The following is a 6,000-nucleotide window of genomic DNA, read 5'->3' as shown; positions in this document are numbered from 1 at the left end:
CAGAGGACAGGAAAGAGGGGAGGAGCTAGAGAGCAGGAAAGGAGTGGGAGAAGGGGTGAGGGGAGAGAGAGGAGAGCAGAGCTGGAGGAGAGAGCTTGGAGGACTTGGAGCAGGAACCAGACCTAAGATTTCACAAAAAGCAAGTATAATGTGGGAAATCTAAATGTTAGGAAACTGAGGGCTTAGAGGTTTAGGAGGGAGTAAATATTGCCCAGCATTGTGTTCTAGGTTAACTAAAAACCCAGTCTCTGTGTGGTGATTTGGTTATACAGCTACTGAGGATTAACAGCAGCATTACTAGAAGATAAACCAATAGTAAATTTCAACTGCCTACAACAAATATACCTTCATCTCAGGACCTTGTGGAATTTTCTCCAAAACTGACCACACAGGGCCTGGTGTGGGTGTTGCCCTCCCCACTTTGGATGGGGCTGAGCTAAAGTGCTCAGCCAAGAGACTCTGCAGTCTCTGAGGCCCTGAGCATCTGAAAGGTTCTCTTCAAATCTTTGATTAAAAAGAAATGGCTTCCAATAAAACCGCATACCAAAAAATTGGATAGAAACAGAATGGGAAGAGTAAAAATGTTGAAGAGGCAGAAGAATTTGTGGTAGAAAAACTACTGGACCATTGTGTAGTGAATTGGAAGTTGGAATATCTCCTGAAGTTGAACAAGGGGTTCATAGATGCTGATAATACTTGGGAACCAGAAGAAAATTTAGATTGTCCAGAATTAATTGAAGCATTTCCTAATTCTCAACAAGCTGGTAAAGAAAAAGATGGTACAAAAAGGAAAACATTATTTGAGTGTGAATCTGACGATAGCAAATCAAAGCAAAGACGCTGCTGACAAACCAAAGGGCTTTGCCAGAGGTCTTGATCCTGAACAAATAATTGGTGCCACAGACAGCAGTGGAGAATTACTGTTTCTCATGAAATGGAAGGACTTGGATGAGGTTGATTTGGTGCTGACAAAGAGAAGAATATGAAGTGACTTCAGATTGTCATCGCCTTTTATGAGAGAGGCTGACTTGGAATTCTTGTCCCAAAGATGAAGAGCTGAAGTGCAATAATTGTTTGCATTTATATATACAATCTGGATCTTGGGTTTTGAATTACTAGTGTGAAAAAACAGTGTTCTAATGAAAATCGAGTTTGAGATGCTGGTTTTGAAAGTATTGACACTAGTTGGGATATTTGGGGGTTTTGTTCTGCATCAAAAAACAATGATTTCATTAAGCAAATAAGAGCTTTCTGTACTTGCTCCCTTTAACAATAGAATATTTGATACCATGTTGTATTCCCTCAACTTTGAAGAACAGCTTTTCTTAAATACTAGGGAGATTTTATAGTCAGTACTCTATTGGAACTTATGTTTAACTGGGACACAGAAGAACTCTTCATGGTTTTTTGTGTTGTATGAGTGTATATGCATAAACTACTTAGGTAACTGTTTTTCTTTTGTTTTGGTTTTAATATTCGAAAGAACTATAAATGAAAACACAAGTTGATGAGATCCCATTGTTGTGAACATTTTCCTGAAACCATAACCTTTCAAATTAAACATATTCTATACTTTATTGGACAGTTTTATCGGACAGTTTAAATGCAACCACCAGAATGTATGTTTTATCACAGGAATACAGTAGTTTATTTACCAAATTTTGTCCATAGTAACTCCCCCTTCAGAAAATGGAATTAGACTACATAGTAGTATGATTTAATGACAAGAATTATCTGGAGTGTGGTGGTGCATGCTGTTCATCCCAGCACTCTGGAAGCAGATGGATCTCTGATTTAGAGGCTAGCCTGGGCTACAGAGCTACATCTAGGTCAGCCAGGGTGTGTAAAGGCTCCTCTGGCGAACCATTCCTTTGTAAAAAGTTGAAATCGGTACTAAAAGGTAATGATTCATGAAATCTGTTTGCTGTGGAAATGGGATCATGGTTAGAGATGTTGGCAGTTTAAAACCTGCTGACACAGTGAACAATATTTGCTAATGTCAATTAATGACCTGCATGCTGTTTGTTTACTGTGACTCATTCCTTGATGGAGGGATCAATCTTTTCAGTATTTGGTTCTGGTTTAACGAGTCAGAAAAGTAACTTTGTGGTATCTTGTCAGACCACCATGGATTAAATCTAGATTTCAACAACAGAAACAAGAGAAAACCTACAAACTCATGTAAACGGAACAACTCTCTACTCAATGGCCACTAGGTCAGGGATGAAATATTTTCAAAAAATTAAAGACTTTCTAGAATTCAATGAAAATAATGGCACAACATACCCAAATTCATGGGACACAATGAAAGCAGTGTTAAGTGGAAATTTCATAGCACTAAGTGCCTTCATAAAGAAATTGGGGAGATCTCATACTCACAGTTTAAAGGCTTTAGAACAAAAAGAAGCAAACACACCCAAGAGAAATAGATGGCAGGAAATAATCAAACACAGGGTTGAAATCAATAACTTGGAAAAGAGAGAACAATAAAAGGAATCAATGAAACCAAGAGATGGTTCTTTGATAAAATTAACAATATAGACAAACCCCTAGCCAAATTAATTAAAGATAGAAAGAAAGTATTGAAATTAACAAAATCAGAGTGAAAACGTAGAGATAACAATAGACACTGAGGTCTCGCCTCAAAGCCTATACACCACAAAATTGGAAAATTCTAAATGAAATGGGTGATTGTCTCGATAGAATCCATTTCCCAAAGTTACATCATGGTCAGTTTAACAATCTGAATAGTTCTATATCCTCTAAGGAAATATAAGTTATTAAAAGTTTCTGAAACAAAACAAAACAACAACAAAAAACCCCATGACAGATGGTTTCAGCACATATTCAAACAGATTTTCAAAGACCGCCAATACTAATAGTCCTCAAACTATTAGACAAAATAGAAACTGAAGGAAATTTGCCAAGCTCATTCTATGAGGGTATAGTCACCTTGATACCTAATCCACACAAAAATTCAACCAAGAAAGAAAATTTCAGACCAATATGCCTCATGAATATTGATGCAAGATACTTAATATAACACTTGCAAACATAATGTAAGAACATATCTAAAACCTCATCCACCTTGACCAAAAAGTCTTCATCCCAGTGATGCAGGGATGGTTCAACATACAAAAATCCATCAATGAAATCCATCAAATAAAAAAAATGAAAGAAAAAAAAACACATGATCATCTCATTAGAGGTTGAAAATGCTTTTGACAATATCCAACACCACTTCATGGAAAAAGTTTAGGAGAAAGCAGGGATACAAGGCCCATATACCAAGCAGATAACCAACATCAAATTAATTGGAGAGAAACTTAAAGCAATTCCACTAAAATCAGGGAAAAGCCAATGCTTTCCACTCTCTTCATAACATTTCAGTGCAATACCTGAAACCTAGCTAGTACAATACGACAACTGAAGGAAATCAAGGGTATACAAATTGGAAAAAGGAAAAGCCAAAGTATCACTGTTCCCAAGTGATATGATAGTATATATAAGTGACCCCCAAAATCATACCAGCAAACTTCTATAGCTGATAAACATCTTCAGCAAAGTGGCTGAATAAAAAAATGTTTCAAAAAAAATCAGTAGCCCTCCTTTGTATAAATGACAAACATGCTGAGAAAGAAATTAGAGGAATAACAAACTTCACAATAGCCACAAATAATATGAAATATCTTGGTGAAATTCAAAGCAAGCAAGTGAAAGACCTATATGAGAAGAACCTCAAATCTCTGAAGAAAGAAATTGAGGAAGCTATCAGAATATGGAATGATCTTGCATTCTCATGGATCTGTAGGAATAGCATAGTAAAAATGGCCATCTCACCAAAAGCAATGTCAATGAAATTCCCATCAAAATTCCAACATAATTCTTTTCAAACCTTGAAAGAGCAATTCTCAAATTCATATGGAAAACTAAAAAACCCATGATCATGTACAATGATCATGTACGATAAACAATGATGTACAATGAAAGAACTTCTGGAGTTAACACCATCCGTAATTTCAAGTTGTACTACAAGAGTATAACAGTAAGAATTTCATGGTATTGGCATGAAATCACATAGATTGATCATTGGAATCTAATTAAATACCCAGAAATAATTCCACACACCTACAGACACTTGATTTTTGACAAAGAAGTCAAAACCTTACATTGGAAAAAAGAAAGCATCTTCAACCAACTGTGCAGCTCTAATAAGATGTTTACATGCAGAAGAAGGCAAATAGGTTATATTTATCATCCTGTACAAATTCAAGTTCAAGTGGATCAAAAACTTCAGCATAAAACCATATACATAAAATGTAACAGAAGAGAAATTGGGGAAGTGCCCTGAGCTAATTGACACAGGTGACAACATTCTGAACAGAACACCAACAGCTCAGACACTAAGATAAGCAATTCATAAATGGGACCTCAAGAAACTAAAAATCTTCTGTAAGGAAAAGGACATTGTCAATAGAACAAAATGTCAGCCTACAGGTTGGGAAAAGATCTTCACCAACCCTACATTTGACAGAGGGCTAATATCCAATATATGTAAATAACTCAATAAATTAACTACCAACAAATCAGATAATCCAATTAATACACAGGGTACAGAGATAGAGAATTTTCAATAGAAGAATCTCAAATGGCTGAGAGGCACATAAAGAAATGCTCAAAGTCATTATTCACCAGGGAAATGAAAATCAAACAACCCTAAGATTCCATATTACACCAGTCAGAATGGCTAAGATAAAAAACTCAATTGACAACACATGTTGGATAGGATATGAACTAAGGGTCATACTCCTCCTTGCTTGTGGGATTGCAAACTTGTACAACCACTTTTGAAATCAGTCTGACACTTTCTCAGAAAATTTGGAAGAGCTCTTCCTCAAAATCTAGCTATAGCACTCCGGTCATATATCCAAAACATGTTCCACCATACAACAAAGACATTATATCATCTGTGCTCATAGAAACTTTATTCATAAAAGCCAGAAACTGGAAACTACCTAGATGTCCTTAAACCAAAGAATACATAAAGAAAATGTGGTACATTTACACATTGGAATACTACTCACCTATTAAAAATAAGAAAGCAATTAAATTTGCAGGCAAATGAATGGATGAATGGAACTATAAAAGATCATCATGAATGAGGTATCCCAGACTCAGAAAGACATCCACGGTATGCACTCACTTAGATATCATCCATATAGTACAAGATAACAATAGTATAATTTAGAGACCCAAAGTATAAAAGGAGCAAGGAGGACCCAAGGGAGGATGCTTAAATATTACTCAGAAGGGGATATACAATAGACAACAGAAGAGGTTGAAGAAAGCGTACAAAGTAGGAGAATGAGCATATAAAGATATGAGATTGGAGATCAGGCTTGGTGAGAAAGGGTGGGAGAACAGAGGGTTTGAGGAGAGAAGAGAAAGCTTAGATGGGGCATCTCTGAGACAAGCTGGAGACCTATGACAGGGTAGGCTCCTGGGAGGATATGTGGGTGACTCTAGCTGAGAGTCCTTATAGCCAGGGTCACGGAGACTGAAAAGGACACCCTCTAATTAGACAGAACATTTAGTGGAGGGAGGCAAACACCAACTCACCCACAAAAACTTCAACCTAAAATTTACCTTACCTACAAAATGTGTAGGGAAAAAAAGAGCAAACATAGGGAGAATGTTCAATCAATGCCTGGCCCAATTGCTTCTTGGCCTTTTGGCTAACATCAAGTGTGACACCTGGCCCAACCAGAGACCCACCCCTTGGGAGAGTGCCCACTCCCACACTGTTAATGATTCTCTAGTATACTTGCAGATGAGAGCCTAGCATGGCTGACTTCTGAGAAGCTTCGCCAGCAGTGTATTGAAACAGTTGCTGTTGGGCACACCACAGGGAGTCTTGAGGAAGGGTAGGTGTAAGGACAGAAGGACCTGGAAGAGACAGGAGCTACACAAGAAGAGTAACAGAGCCAACTAACCTCACCC

General features: G+C 37.2%; 1 pseudogene; it reads left to right on the top strand.

Annotated features, from left to right (window-relative positions):
- The first annotated feature begins 520 nt into the window (after positions 1–520).
- On the top strand, positions 521–891 carry LOC132647955 (chromobox protein homolog 3-like; annotated as a pseudogene).
- Positions 892–6,000: the final 5,109 nt, after the last annotated feature.

The sequence above is a fragment of the Meriones unguiculatus genome, chromosome 15 (assembly GCF_030254825.1).
Source record: "Meriones unguiculatus strain TT.TT164.6M chromosome 15, Bangor_MerUng_6.1, whole genome shotgun sequence".
NCBI lineage: Eukaryota > Metazoa > Chordata > Mammalia > Rodentia > Muridae > Meriones > Meriones unguiculatus.
Note: the sequence above shows the minus strand (reverse complement) of the source record. Positions and strands in the feature narration are given on the sequence as shown.